Genomic DNA, 16,767 nt, shown 5'->3' on the forward strand with positions numbered 1-16,767 from the left:
TAGTCATGATGGCTATGCTCTGGAAGAAGAAGAAGAAGAAGAAGAAGAAGAAGAAGAAGGAGGAGGAGGAGGAGGAGGAGGAGGAGGAGGAGGAGGAGGAGGAGGAGGAGAAGAGGAAGAAGAAGAAGAAGAGTTTGTATTTGATATCCCGCTTTATCACTACCCGAAGGAGTCTCAAAGTGGCTAACATTCTCCTTTCCCTTCCTCCCCCACAACAAACACTCTGTGAGATGAGTGGGGCTGAGAGACTTCAGAGAAGTGTGACTAGCCCAAGGTCACCCAGCAGCTGCATGCGGAGGAGCGGAGACGTGAACCCGGTTCCCCAGATTACAAGTCTACCACTCTTAACCACTACACCACACTGGCTCTCTCTGTCTCCATAGTCAGAAGCAGTGATGCTTCTGAGGACCAGTTACTGGAAGCCACAGAGGGAAACAAGGTTCTGCTTGTGGGTTTGCCACAGGCATCTAGTTAACCACTGGACCAGGTGGGCCACTGGCCTGATCCAGCAGAAGGTTCTTATATTCCTATCACACCTATGCTATAACATTTTTATATCAGTAATTTGTGGGTTATTTTTTTAAAAAAGTTTTTTGATGTAAGCCCAACAGGGTTTACCCACTTAGGAAGGGACCCTCCAAAACAGGGGTGGACTATCATACATCATTTAAAGAGGACATCCTTCAAATCTGGATCTGGTCCTGTTAACGGCAGGTATAATATTTGGGTCCCATCCACACCATACACTTAAATCACCCTTATACAACTCTAAAAGTCATAGGTTCCCCCAATGAATCTGGTGAACTGAGGCTCGTTATGTAGGCTGAGAGTTAATTTTATTTAACTTTTTGTTAGATTTTCATAACTTTAACTTCAGTTAAATTCAAACTTCAACTTTGTTATATTTTCCTCTTAGAATTTGACTTCCCACATTCCCTTCCACGCTGTTTTTATATTCATCTCTTTTAGATACTGCTAAATATCACACTTTTCACCTAATACATATTCCTCTGTTACATCACACATTTCATCTAAAATATGTATTCCTCTATTTCATATATTATCATTTCTTCCCATTGCTCAAATTACAAATCCTGCCCATGATTTCGTTTGGTTGTTATATAATTTTTTTTTTTTAAATAATCTCGAAAAGGCTGCCATGGGCTGAGAGTTATTAGGAGACCCCTCACAGAGCTACAGTTCTAGCACCCCTAACAAGCTATGGTTCCCAGGATTCTTTGGGGAAAGCCATGCACTTCAAAGGTGCATTAAATATGCTCTAAATGTATGGTGCACAAACAACCTTTCTCCATCCTTTCTGCTTCAGATTGTGCCTTTGTGATTCCAGTTCAGGTCACCTTCCGGGCTTCAAATGAGATTAGCCTTTGCTTTTTGCGCCACAGAAAATTGCACACAGTGGTTTTCACCCAACGGGATACTTTTCCTGCAGACTATAAAGCAAAAATGAGCTGGACATTGTTGTGAGTAGGGTTCCTGAACAGCCTGGAAAGCAAAGTCTTAAATTGAGTCTTCAAGTAATAAATATTGTGGGTAATAATAAATTGTAAGAAAAACCTTGATAAAAACTTACAGAGTAGATTATGCCCCACACTAGCTATGAAGTTAGGGTTGCAGTCCAAGGAAAGTGCTTGACAAATCTTTGCAACAGGAACTCCGCTGTATTGAACTCTGTTTGGCTTTAGAGTTCAAGTTCTCCTGTCTTTGGGCTACAGAGACTTCCTAAAGATAGGGATGGAAGAACGTGTCACTTTCATTTTCTCCCCCTTTCTCATCCCCCCCCCAATCTTAGGTCACTACAGTTCCCAGAGTGGTTTAAAGGTCAATCCCTGTTCCTAGAGAACTCTGGGAGTTGAAGCTCTGAGAGGGGGTGGGGGGGTCTCTTAGCAACTCTCAGCACCCTTAACAAACTGCACTTCCCAAGATTCTTTGGGATAAGCCATGACTGTTAAAAGTGGTATAATAGTGCTTTAAATGTATGGTGTGGATGTGACCTTAGTATCCCCCCCCTCCCCAAACTCACCGCATTGGGACATTTGGGAAATGGGAAAGCTTGGAATAGCTCTGTTCCAATCTGCACAATAGCCAGGGAGGTGCAGTTCAGGTCAGCCTGTACTGGAATTTGCAAAGATCGAATTCATCAGGCAGCCTGACCCATTAGTGACCTCCCCCCTGGAGGAATCCTTGTTGTGCCTTTGAAAACCACCAGCTTAGATCCTTAAACACAAGCAGAACAGAAAAGGCCTTGTCAACAGGTTTGGTTTCCGATACGCTGAAAGATTTCTTTGAACCTTTGTTTCTTTCTAGTCTACAAAAGTCTCTCTCTCTCTCTCTCTCTCTCTCTCTCTCTCTCTCTCTCTCTCTCTCTCCATGCATTAGCCTTTCTATCCACAAGGATAGGCAGAGTGGGGATAGATGGGACCCCAAGGCTTTGGAAACTTCAGAAGGTTAATCAGCCTGAAGACTGTGGAGGTCAGTAGGTTCTGAAGGATGAGGGGAAGCAGCCTAGCAAGCACTTGACTTTGTGCCAACAACCCAGGAAATCCAATACCACACATTGTCCTAAGTGGCTGAGGGCACAGCTCAAAACATTTTCGGCATAGAGCTTGATTGCTTTCATGCTGGGATCTATTGAAAAGCAAGGGGAGGGGGCCTCACTCTCATCCCTATGATCTCGTTTTCCAGGAGCATTCATCAAGGGTCCTGCTCATTCATTAACAAGACATCACTCCTTTAAAAAAAAAAAAAAAAAAAAGCCTATGCAACAAAAAGCAATCCAACATGCCTTTTGGGTCTCTCCATGAGCAGCTTGATAGAGTTCATAATCTGCTACACTTCAGCGGTTTGCATGGGGATGGAGGAGCAATTTCGTCCATTTACATTTGAATGTCAGCTGAATTCACACTTCCTGAAACATGGACCGAAACACAGTTGTCCTTCAAAGCCCATACTTTTCTGCTTTGAGTAAATGGGTGGAGGACACTATGTACACTGTCCTGAAGGAATGGCAGGAGCAGTCTATCAGATCGTCTGGAATTTCAGTAAATGCCCTTAAAATCGCCCTCACCTGTTGATTCCTCTTCTATCAGGGAAATCCCATCCTTTACTCACCAGGGCCTGCCCCAGCTCTTGTTCCCAGACCCACTTAGAGGTAGTGGGTATCCTTGAAATCAAAAGGTGCCAACCTTGGTGAAGTTGCTGCTTTGGAAAAAAAAAAACCCTTCTGAACTTTGGTACTGGCCTAATTTATGAGTTAAAAACGCTGTCTCCTTTTCTATACTTTTGAGTCCATTTCATGATTAATTTAGTTCCACTGAATTTCCTTTACTAACTGCGGAGCAGAAAAACGCATTTCCTAGCCTATTAATCTCCACTCTGGACCCATTTACAGAGGGCTAAATGAGGGAGAATCCATTTGCGCACTTTGTTCTCAAACCAGGACACTTCGGGAATAGTAAAGCATTCTGTGCCCTGGAAAGGGCAATAAAAATTCATTAAGTAGAAAGCAGGAAGGATGGCTATCCACAGATGTTTTAAGTTCTAAGTTCCTTTCTAGCACCAGAGGCCAACAACAACAACAACTACTGAACAGCTCAGTTGGTTGGAGCATGGTGCTGATGATGCCAAGGTTGCAGGTTCGATCCCCATATGGCACAGCTGCATATTCCTGAATTCCAGGAGCTTGGACTAGATGATCCCCAGGGTCCCTTCCAACTCAACAATTATATGATTTTATAATTATATGAACAAAACAACAACAAGTATTTCCAATGCATTATACAAAAGCAGTGGGAGAAATTTAGGCTCGTCACTGGGCCGTTTCTGGAGAGGCCAGGGACTGAACCTATGGCCATCTGCATGCAAGTCAGATGCTCTTTGCTATGGAGCTTGCTGCTAGATCACAACATTCAAATCCCCCCATCTTTGGTTAAATGGTCAGGGGACATGTAATGGGAAAGACTTCTACTAGAAAAGCACTGCAAGTCAGTGCTGATGATACCAGGCTAGATGGATCCAGGAAAAGACAGCCTCATCCATGACACTGGGTTTCAATTCTAAAACCTATACTGCTGATACTCAATGCACTCCCCCTGGCCCCAATTAAAATAGGAAGGACAGTTTACTCTTAGACTGGGAATGATATTTGCTCTTGATCAGCTCCTAGCACAATGGGAAGGTATCCTTCTCAGTGCTATGAATGTCTCCCTTGTTTTCTTATAATGGCAATGGCGGCTATCTGAGAGGTACCGGAACTGAGTTCCGGCTGAAAAAATGCCCTTCTCCTTCTAACATTCCAGTTTTACAGCCCAGTTTACAGTATCCCATTCACCAGGGCTCAGGGAAGCAGCAATTCTCCGTTCCATTCTTTTGTTGTTCCACCCTTCGTTGTCTTGACCCCAGACCAGGAATCAGCAAAGTCCTCAGGCACCAGCCCTGAGAAGGAGATAGATCTACTCCCTGGCTCACCACATCTGGAACCAGAGGTACAACAGCACACATCTCTTCGCCAGAATCCCAAGGTGACATCTCTGCCACCAGGCTCCAATGACCAGCCCATACTTTCCTCAGGAGATCAGGAGAGCCAGGAGGAGATATCTCAAGGCCTAGAATAAGTCATTCGGGGGGGGGGGAGAGACTTGGCAAAGTGCCCTCCTTGGGGGTTAAAAAACACCCTCACATAAATTAAAAACTGTCCAGGGGCCAAAGTGCTTCAGATTGCATATGACATAAAATTAAAATGACAAAGAATAAACACAGCAGCTCAGGAATGACAGGTACCACAGCTCTATGCAGGTGTCTGGATTTTTGTACACTTTACAGTTGCTTTCTTCTTCTTCTTTTTGAAATAATAAAAAAGTAATTGTTTTGATTTGGACTATGGAGCCCTACATAAATATAGCCCACAAATCTTTTCCCTCTTGGTATGTTTTATTATCGATGCAGTAAATTGCATAGCTGTATCTTATATTTCCTTATTGGCAATTGTGACAACACACACATATATATTTCATTTCTTTTTCCTGCAACCTGTGTGTTATAAAATTCATTACAAATACGGTAATTAGGGGGGAAATAAATGTGGGGGGAGGATACACATGCAAGAACATGAAGGCCCTGGAAAAAAGCTGCAGAAAATTGGCCAGGTGCTCAGTATCAAATTTGGGAATGGGGAAGAAACCGGGCAGGGGGCAGACAGACAGAAATGGAACAATGCAGTTCCCCTAACATTTCAGTTCCCCCTTTCAGCAACAGGAGCAAGACATTCACAACTTCAAAATATGGAGAAAATTTCAGATGGGAAAAAAATATCTACATGAAAATTTGTACTCATTTTCATGTACATTTATCCTATTAGGACACATTTTTGTACACAATTTTGACTAGCACGTGAGTCTTTGCATATTATAGGATGCATCCTTGTATATTATTTTCATCAATACACACATTTTTGTTATGCATTAGTTCAATAGGTGCAAATTCGGGAGGTTTGGTGAATGAGTTTCTCCCCTCATTCTTGTCAAGCCAAAAACGATGACCAACCTCGCATACTCTCTCATGCACAACCTTCTCTTCTAAGCTATGTATTTGAGAGTATTCGGCTCCACTAAACCTGGCAATTTGTTTTCCTGCCCACAGTTTCCAATATGTACATCTCTTGGGACCAAGGTAGACAGGACAACTTACATCTCCTTGTTTGCTTCAGGCATTGGTCTCCACCCACTCTGGGGAGAACAAGCGTAATAATACATAAATAAAAACTCCTGCCACAACCACCCCCATAGAAGGCAGTTGCTCGAGATCAGCATCTCAAAACCTGATGCTGATGGTACTGCCAAGGACATTTTTAATGATGGATCAAGGACATTGGCTGGCTGTTTATGAGATGAGTTGTTTAAACAGGCTGAGTGACAGTCTTAGCATGCAAAAGCAGCTTCTCACACACAAAAGAATCAAGGAATGCGAGCATGAGAGTGTAAGGAAGAAACTGTTGTTTTCCATCTTTTCTGACCCACAAGCCACCTTTAACTTTAGCCTTTAAAATGGGACCCACTTTTCATTTTATGAGTGTACATATTTCTGTTTTTCTCTCTACAATGAGGGTGTGGATCCTGTGACCCTCCAGATGTGGTTGAATTCCAGCTCTCATCAGCCTCAGCCAGCATGGCCAATGGGCAGGGATGATGGGAGTTGTAGTCCAACAATATCTCAAGGGTCCAAGGTTCTCCATCCCTGGTCTAGGATGATCAGATGCCATTGTGTAGAAGAGGGCGCCTTTGGTGATGCAGTTTTTCATGCAGAAGTGAGAAAAGCTACTCAGAAGGATGGGAAAATCCATCAATTTTGGTTTCCCTCAGTTTTTCATTTTTCCTGAACCTTTCAGTTTCTGAATTATTATTACTTTGTTTAAAAATCATGGTAAAAGTTCATCAACATTTTAGTGCAAACTTCTAATAGACACAAGTTTGTATACAACTTTACCCAGTGCTTTTCTTCTAGACAAAAAAGTGCCGGTACTGCGTAGCCTTGAGTACCCCCACGGGGGGGGGGAAGCACTGTTTTCCTCACAATGATGCATTTTTCTATGTTAAATGCATTTTAGGGACACTTTGCCTGAGTACATGCAATTTGGTTTACATTATTTGGCTGGAGAACTGAAGAGCAAAATTTGCAGAAGTCCAATATTTGAAGGATGGCTGCGTTCTGGTGCTTGTATTGTTTTGGAAACTGAGGAATAGACAGGGTCACTTTTAAATGCAAACTGAATCAATTTTCTCCCCCTTCCCTAGCTACATGTGCCAGAATCTCTTCATCTCCTATGTGATAATAGTATAGAAGGCCCCCTGTCTCCACAACTAGTCAGTCTTTCACCTTTATTTTCTTTCTCCCATAAAATAAGAAAGGAGATTCCAACTAAGCATCAGGAAGAACTTTCTGACAGTAAGAGCTCTTTGAACAGACTCCCACGAGATGTGGTGGACTCGCCTTCCTTGGAGATTTTAAAGCAGAGGTTGGTTGGCCACCTGTCATGTATGATCTAGTTGAGATTCGTGTGCTGCAAGGGGTTGGACTAGATGACCCATGGGGTCTCTTCCAACTCTACAATTCTATGCTCCTATGAAAAGAGAATGGTGGTGATTGGAGATGTACTGCAGTGGGGGTACGGGGAGCAGGGCTGTTCCATCTGTTCTGCTGAGAAACCAACTGCCTCTGATTCTCCCTCATCACCTGGTGGCAGCAGAGAGACCAGAAGAGACCATCTGTCTTTGCCTTCCTTTCTCCCTCTTGTGTGACCTAACAGTAGCCACTCCATCAGTCTACCTGCACTGCTTCCATCCTAGCAGGTTGCTATGAAAGCCATTCTGTGTAGATGTTGCACTCTAGCTCCCATCATCCCTGATTTTTGACCATGCTGGCTTAGGCTGATGGGAGCAGTAGTGCAATGAAATCTGGAAGGGGCTATGTTGCTTAGCCCTGGGCTAGATTTTCCACCCTCCCTATATTAGGCAGTGTCAAAGCTTGAAGGGAAACTGACAAGTCTTTGTTTGGAATTCGATAATGATCTCAGAGCAGAGCTGGATTTAGGTTTGATGAGGCCCTAAGCTACTGAAGGTAATGGGGCCCTTTATATGTCCAGAGACCAAATTGCAAACATGTGCTGGATTATGGAGAAAGCTAGAGAGTTCCAGAAAAACATCTACTTCTGCTTCATTGACTACGCAAAAGCATTTGACTGTGTCGACCACAGCAAACTATGGCAAGTTCTTAAAGAAATGGGAGTGCCTGATCACCTCATCCGTCTCCTGAGAAATCTGTATGTGGGACAAGAAGCTACAGTTAGAACTGGATATGGAATAACTGATTGGTTCAAAATTGGGAAAGGAGTACGACAAGGCTGTATATTGTCCCCCTGCTTATTTAACTTATATGCAGAATTCATCATGCGAAAGGCTGGGCTGGATGAATCCCAAACCGGAATTAAGATTGCCGGAAAAAATATCAACAACCTCAGATATGCTGATGATACAACCTTGATGGCAGAAAGTGAGGAGGAATTGAAGAACCTTTTAATGAGGGTGAAAGAGGAAAGCGCAAAATATGGTCTGAAGCTCAACATCAAAAAAACTAAGATCATGGCCACTGGTCCCATCACCTCCTGGCAAATAGAAGGGGAAGAAATGGAGGCAGTGAGAGATTTCACTTTCTTGGGTTCCATGATCACTGCAGATGGTGACAGCAGTCACGAAATTAGAAGACGCCTGCTTCTTGGGAGAAAAGCAATGACAAACCTAGACAGCATCTTAAAAAGCAAAGACATCACCTTGCCGACAAAGGTCCGTATAGTTAAAGCTATGGTTTTTCCAGTAGTAATGTACGGAAGTGAGAGCTGGACCATCAAGAAGGCTGATCGCCGAAGAATTGATGCTTTTGAATTATGGTGCTGGAGGAGACTCTTGAGAGTCCCATGGACTGCAAGAAGATCAAACCTATCCATTCTCAAGGAAATCGGCCCTGAGTGCTCACTAGAAGGACAGATCCTGAAGTTGAGGCTCCAGTACTTTGGCCACCTCATGAGAAGAGAAGACTCCCTGGAAAAGACCCTGATGTTGGGAAAGATTGAGGGCACAAGGAGAAGGGGACGACAGAGGATGAGATGGTTGGACAGTATTCTCGAAGCTACTAACATGAGTTTGGACAAACTGCGGGAGGCAGTGAAGGATAGGCGTGCCTGGCGTGCTCTGGTCCATGGGGTCACGAAGAGTCGGACACGACTGAACGACTGAACAACAACAACAACAAATATGTCCAGCAGTCTTTTGTCAACAACAAATTGTTGCTGTTGAATATATGCTATATGGCAATTTATGGACCTAATAGGTATCTGGAAGGGACGCGGGTGGCGCTGTGGGTTAAACCACAGAGCCTAGGGCTTGCCAATCAGAAGGTTGGGGATTCAAATCCCCACGACAGGGTGAGCTCCCGTTGCTCGGTCCCTGCTCCTGCCAACCTAGCAGTTCGAAAGCATGTCAAAGTGCAAGTAGATAAATAGGTACCGCTCTGGCGGGAAGGTAAACAGCGTTTCCGTGCGGTGCCCTGGTTCGCCAGAAGTGGCTTAGTCATGCTGGCCACATAACCCAGAAGCTGTAAGCCGGCTCCCTTGGCCAATAAAGCGAGATGAGCACCACAACCCCAGAGTCGTCCACGACTGGACCTAATGGTCAGGGGTCCCTTTACCTTTAATAGGTATCTGAAGCCATTTGCACATAACAAGCTATGTATTCCTTTCTATGGGAAAGCACGCCTTGGTTTTGGAACGCTTTGGTTTTGGAACAGACTTCTGGAATGGATTAAGTTTGAGAACCAAGGTACCACTGTATGTAGAAATGAGCAAACCAGTGATATTTTAGGGAGCAGGCTAGCAGGCGGGGCCCATTACTTACATCACAGGAGCCTACACAACACAAAACACTGTTGCTGTATGTAGGTTTTATTTTGTTTGTCTTTAATCTTATATTTTGGAAATGTACACCCAGGTGTCTTTTTTCTTTAACTTTTTTTTGGGGGGGCCAAGAGAGTGGGACCCTAAGCTATAGCTTGTTTAGCTTATATGTAAATCTGGCACTGTCTCAGAGGACATACAGCTCCTGGGCTATTTCATGATAGGGAGGAAAAGGAGAAGAAACAGTTGCTGATTGGATAATATGCATCTGATAGAGACATGGGGCCTGGTTATTTGCAGCCCTGTGCTCTTGGGTAATTTGAATAACCTCCATGAATCGAATTAACAAGCATCACAATTGTAGGAGTTTGAAGTTTCCAGCTTTGATGTCTTCAGTTTCAGATTCCAAACCAGCACCCCATGCCCGCCCTGTCCTCAGATTTAGTAGATGCTATTTGATAAATTAATTACCTTGGCAGTGGTGTGCACAATTTGAGCCCCGCCTGGCACTCAAGTCTTGGTCGGGTGTTTGATAACAATCTCAGGGGCCATGCAGCTCCTAGGCTATTTCATAATCAAAAAATGTCAATCGGATAATACGAAAATGAGCAAACAGAGGACGGCACAGACAGCTCAGGAAAAAGCATTAATGAAAAGTCGCTGAATTAGAATGGCCCACCTGTGGATGCCTACGTGGCGTCCATCTGAATACCAAACATATTCATTACCGCCAGCTCTGCTTGACTGAGTCTCTGAAGAAGGCATTGGGACTGAGCCGGCATAATAGGAAGAAAGGGATGGAACAGTCTGCAAGGATAACAAAGCACTCTTCAGGTCAAAGCTAGTATGCCCCTGAGTGCCAGTTGCAGGAAACCAGATGAAGGAAGAGTGGTTGTTGCACTCAGGTCCCGCTCATGAACATCCCATAGGCACCCTGTTGGCTAGTGCTGAAAACAAGACAAGGGTGTAGTGGGACAGGGCGATGGCTGCAGGCACATTTTTCTGAGAGGTGCTGTGCATTTGGCTCCACACTCCACCCTGTCAGCCCTGAGCCTCTTTGTGATGCTGGGATCATTCCAGCCTTGTAAAGTTGTACAGGGCTGGTAGAGCAGCATGAGGAGGATGCAACAACCACACACCCTTCGATCCCAGGCTTATGCTTGCTTTGTGAGGCTGGGATTGAAGGGTGCATGGCTGTTGCGTCCTTCTCACTCTGCCCTGCTAGCCCCGAGCCACTTTGCAAGGCTAGGATGATCCGAGGGCTGTGTTGGCCGACCAGGCTCCCCCCTCCACTGACAGACAGGCAGCACAGCACGGTCCCACTTGGCCCCGGTGGGGAGGTCATTTTTGGCGGCATTGGTGGTGAGGGCTGGGCTGGGCTGGCACAGTGGGCTCCATTCACCCTCTGTGCCCCACCAACCCTGGTACCTGCAAACCACGCTACACCACTGGTACAAGACGCTGTACTAGATGGGCCTTTGTCCTGATCCAGGAAGGCTCTTCTTACATTTACAAGGCTTCTTCGTGTGAGTAGAAGAATAGGGGAGAACCAGGACATACTTCCTACCCTCTATTTGTGTAGGCTGCTCATATGATTTAGAACTCTAAGGGTCAGATTACAAATTCTCTTCGAAAAATGCTTTGAGGGAGGTTCCCCCCCCAAAAAAAAACTCAGGCAATGTATAAAGTTTATGAAATAAATAAAACCAGCTCAATCTGTCAAGGTTTCTCTTAGTTTTCTCATTTTTCCAATCTTAAGATCAGTTCTACACGTTTCCGCATCACTGTGATTCTATACACAAACACAAACATATGAATGAAAAGGTCCTCATGAAAATCCACTGGCATTTCAGTGTGAAGTTTTTTTCCTAACTTACACATTTTTGTATGCAATTTTTCATTAATACAATGCATTTTTTGTATGTTATTTTCACTAACGTGTACATTTTAGTGCACGTTTGATGCCTTTATGTACATACTGTATCTGTACGTGTTACTTGACATTGTGAAATTTGGACAAGCACAGTTCCAAAGGATGGCAGCTTCTCAGTTCACATGTTGTTTCGGAATATGAAAATTGATTAAATGTAAACTGAATTAAATTTATTCCCCACGCCTACTCCAAAGCTGTCACTGAGTTGGAGCAAGAAAGGAGGCCTGCTACATCTACTGGAACTGCTTCCATGTCCAGTTGGGTCCAGGATTATTTGGTCCTGAATATGCCACTAATATGCCGCCTCAAATGACTATTGCGGGCAACCCTCATTCAGCACAGAAGCATTCTCTTGGAAACAAATGGCTTTATAATTCCTGAAATGTTCACAGGAGATTTCCAAGCCTAAATTCATGGGAGGAATAATAGGAAAAGCAGGAGGGAGTAAAAAGCCGGGCTAGGAAAGGGAGTTGGATGTCTATCCTAATAGAGCTTTTGTTTCTCTCCAGAAGAGGAAGCAATCACAATTGCCGTCTCCTCATTGGCCATGACAAATGCGAAGGAACTCAGAGAGTGTTGTCTAGAACCTAATCGCTTTTCTGGCAAATGAGCCATGAAAGCTATTGTCAAAAAACATGATGTCCAAAGTGTTTGCTGGCACTTCATCATCCCAGCTGAGAGAACTCATGAAGGTTTGAGGTGATAGGGAGAGGTCTGTGAATGCAACAGCCGTGACACTTTCAGGTATGTTTCTAGAGCATTCTGAGGAAGCCATCATACAGCTGAAATACCTTCTCCCAATTTTTCCACCCATTTGAAAGCAAGAAACAACCCCCAGGCACGCACACAATTTTTTAAAAAATATGATTTTTCTTTTCTCTTTTATTATTTATTGTTTTGTTTCTCTGCAAACACCTATGAAGTATCTGGCATTCTTGTTGGTGGCAACAGCCATGCACCTACTGGCTGCCCCTGTTTTAGGTGCAAAATATAAGACTGAAGGCAGGAACCATTGCCCTCACTCTAATTTGGCTTGAGTTGGCACCATGTAGCTCTGTGTATAGCCAATTAAGAAGGAGGGCGTGGAAATTATTCCTATATTGCCCTTTCTCTTATTTGGCTTCAAAATGATTTCAGATAAATCATGAGATTTGGCTATATGATGACAGTTATATAAATTTCAGAGTGAGGACAATGCTTTCTGCCTTCATTTTAACATCACATTGGTGAAAAGAAAGAAAAAATGTTGACCAGCAGGAGTGATATGCACACTTTCTTCCATTGCCTGAACTATAGATATATGGCACAAAAAGGGAACCATTGGGTGGCCTTTGACTCTTGCTATGAATGCTTTGTAAAAATAAAAATAAAAAATTAACATGCAAACATTATACATAAATTGCCTTGCATATCCATTGACATATGATTGTTGAAGTCCAATCAGGAGCTTCATTGCTTTACTTTTTTCCTAAAGCATTGTTTGTTGACTTCATTAAAGTTGTTCATTGTTAGAGGGATGAAGGCTGCAATTCAGAAGTAAGTTCCACTGAATTCAATATTAGTAGAAATTAACAAAATTCTTTTTAAAAAATTCATGAGCATCTGGGTGCAAATTTCTCCTAATGAACACAATTTTGTATGCAGTTTTGCCTAATATAGACATTTTGGCAAGCAATTATCTGCATTATAAGACATTGCTTCATGTTATTTTCATTATTTTTTTAATGCAGACTTTCCACTAATAAATGCATTTTTGTCAACAATGGTAGTTGGAGAACAGCAGGATAATTGCTAATTTTTGCTGATGGGTGTATTTCCATTCTCACATTGTTTTGGAATGTGTGAATCTGAAAAATTCACCTTTCTATGCAAACTAAATTGAATTTCTCTTCCAATCCCTAGTCTTACCCACACATCTTGTTACAGAGTTGGCAACAGCAGCACTGCTCTCATCATGCTACCAACAGGAAATGTTTCCAGCTCCACTTTTCTTCTAAAAGATCACTTAATGTCAGCTACAGAACTGGTCATATTGTACCATCTCTGAGCCAACATGACAAATAACACAATGCCTAACTTTCCAACCAAGTGTTCCACACTGGCAATGCCCTTTGCAAATGTCTCTGATCAGGTGAGTTCAGAAAGGAGGAAGGTGTGCTGTCAGTTCCATTCTGGAAAAGATGTGGAGCTGAAACAGTTGAGAAAGGTGCATTAAAGGGCATCTATACAGATAAGCCCTGACAGGTAGAATCAGTTGCTGTCGCAAGACAATGCTCACCTGGAGAGTGACACTGCCAGCTATATCAGGTGCTGGAGCAAAGGGAAACTTGTACAGGAGACAAAGAATAGAGATTTGTAAGAGAAGGGGGATCAGTAAAGATGAAGAAACCATTGATCAGCAGCAGAGTTGTATGCTTTGCATACAGAAGGTCCCAGGTTCGATATCTGGCATCTCTAGTTAATTTATATGACTCTCTTGGTCTTCTCTAGGTAACAGGCTATGGACAAGACCTCTGCTCAGAGGTTGTATTTGTCTTGTTGGGCCACAGGTTGTGCAGAGTTGTAGTCTAAATGAACCTCTCGTTTCACATTCAGGGAGAGTTCAAGGATTAGAGGTCAACTGCATTACCTTGGCATGCAGAAGGTAGCAGGCCTGATCCTAAAACTCTCTTCATGCAAGAGTGGGAACCCTTTTTCACCTGTCAAGTGGAACGATCCTTTGGGGATAATCTGCATGGCAAAAAGTGAATGGGCTCCCTTCCCTGCCCCAAACTCACTTTCTTCTATGCATTTCCTTCCTTCCATCCACCCACCCCCCTTTTCCTTGTCACACACATGAAAACAGGGTGAGGGCTGCATTAAATTGGGCCAAGGGTTGCATGCTACCATTAGGCTGTATGTTGCCCACTCCTGTCTTAAGGGATCTCAGGTAGCAGGGAAAGTCCTCAGTCTAACCGAGACCTCCAAGAAATGCAGTCAGTGAAGACTAGATTATACTGTGTTAAGTAGACCAGGTAGACCAGGATAAGGCGGATACATAGGGTAATATTTGGTGGTGTGTTCTTTCAGGATCCTTTTGTAGTGAACAACTTAGTGATCACCTTTCTTTATGTATATCCAAATGCAAACTTTGTTCATATTTATTCTGAGTCTAAAGCGGTAGGCTTACAATGATTTTAAAGTGATAACACAGTTTAAAGCCACCAAGGAAGCTGTCATTAAGTTAACAGCAATTCAATTAAATGCTGTCACAAAGGATGGCAATACCAAACACAACCATAAAACACAGCTCTCCACGTTTCAACCAGCCCCAAAACGTGAGTCTTGTATTGTTTCTGAAAAGTTAGAGAAGAGATACAACTCACAACCATGTATCCATCACATATGTTCCTTTGTGGCTTTATAAACCACCCATCATTTTGCAATGTATCATAGGATAAAACCATTACAAAACATAGTCACAATTCTTAAAGCAGCAGAATGATAAAAACAGATATCGGCGGTAGAAACAGCAACACACACACGTACACACACCCACACACCCACACCCACACACCAAAGGATCAACTTAAACCAGTTAGAAATATTATTGCTCTACAGCTGGTGGGTTGGGACCTACTCCTGAGCTAAGGTGGGTCACAAGAACTACAGCACCTCCAGAAAAATGCATGGTTAAAATAAGCCAAGAAATTGGTCTGGTGTCTCTCCTTCATTGGAGGTTTTTAAAGAGAGATTGGATGGCCATCTCTCAGGGATTCTTTAGCTGTGATTCCTGCATTGCTGGAGGTTGGACTAGATGACCCTTGTGTCCCTTCCAACTCAAAGATTCTATGATATTCAAATGCATGTTTGGGTTAAAGTTGAGTCCTGTATCTGAAAATGCGGAAGACTACTGAGCTAGATGACACGTCAGAAAACCTGGCAATTAATTAAAAGTCTTCCCTGACGTCATGAAGACATCAGGGTTGGTGTATATCAAGAAAAGCAACGGGTCACATTAAGAAAGAGATAAAGAACTTCAGGCCGGGGCAGAGGGCCTTCTTGGTAGTGGCGCCTGCCCTGTGGAACGCCCTCCCATCAGATGTCAAGGAAATAAGCAACTATCTTACTTTTAAAAGACATCTGAAGGCAGCCCTATTTAGGGACGTTTTTAATGTTTAATGCTGTACTGTGTTTTTAATATTCGGTTGGGAGCCACCCAGAGTGGGGAAACCCAGCCACATGGGCTGGGTGTAAATAAATTATTATTATTATTATTATTATTATTATTATTATTATTATTACACTTCCACCAAAGGGTACTGCCAATAAATCCTGCTCGCCCTGGCAACTTCACCCTCCATGCTGCTTTGGCTACTGGATGCCTCAGGATACACCTATCATAGACGCTGGCTTAGTCTAAGAAACTGAGCTGCTGATTCGTGCAGTATAATGTATGATCTGGAAAAACGGCTGCACAATGTCACTTTTTTGAGCACCACCACCATTTCCCATCTGGTCAAAAGAACCTGCACTCAAATGAATTTTCTCACAGTTATTTCAGCACATCTTGTTCCCGGGATCTCTCGCCCTCCACCCCACAAGGCTGGGATGCAAGAGAGGGGGTGAAATAAAGCCAAATCACCAAAAAGGAGAAGAGAACAAACAGCACGCTTTGCTTCCAGCTCAAGACGAAAGCCAGTGATGCTGAAGGGCTTCGTTCTGCCCTCAATTTTTGCTGGTTCCCTTCTGCCTCTGAGTTTTGACCCTCACCACCGCTGCCGCCACCTGCCTTCCTGCAACAACTATCTGCCTTTAAAAAAAAAATCCTTGGCTTTGCCAGGTGTTTGGAATGCTCCTTCCCTATCTCCAAGTTATTTTAACTCAAAAGGCTTCCGCAGCTCTCCTGCTCTGAAGTCAGGTTTGATTTATGCCTGGAATCCATCCGTCTGGCCAGGCTTGAATAGCTCCCTTTAATGACACGCGGATTGCTTGTCAGGCGGCTGTCCGTGGCACGGCTGGTGTTTGGAACACACAGTAATTGCTTCATTTATACGCTCACATGTACAAGCGAGCATGACTAATCTAAAGAAATGTCTTTATTTTTAAGGCTATTTGCCCCCTTCTCTCTCTCTCTCTCTCTCTCTCTCCTTCCATAAACATTAAAAATGATGAACAAGACTGTAAATATGGTCTCCAGCAACACAAACAGGTGGTGCTAATGGCTGCTAAAGCATCCCTGAAGGGAGAGAATGGGAACCCACCATAAATTACGGGGTATTTCTGCAACAGTGAGGGGGGGGGATACCATTACTTTCTGGGGGAAATGGAAGGCGGGATCAGTTCAATGGAAGACCCTCTTAGCAAATTGTGCTTTCTTTCTATACTGTTCTTGGAA

At 43.5% G+C, this 16,767-nt stretch overlaps 1 protein-coding gene across 1 annotated transcript in view; it reads right to left on the reverse strand.

Moving 5' to 3' along the window:
• The window catches only part of LOC117056935 (cytosolic carboxypeptidase 4-like), a 189,573-nt gene that overhangs the window by 106,617 nt on the left and 66,189 nt on the right, over positions 1 to 16,767 (reverse strand). The gene's annotated exons all lie outside the window — the stretch shown is intronic.

The sequence above is a fragment of the Lacerta agilis genome, chromosome 13 (genome assembly GCF_009819535.1).
Source record: "Lacerta agilis isolate rLacAgi1 chromosome 13, rLacAgi1.pri, whole genome shotgun sequence".
In the NCBI taxonomy this organism is placed as follows: Eukaryota; Metazoa; Chordata; class Lepidosauria; order Squamata; family Lacertidae; genus Lacerta; species Lacerta agilis.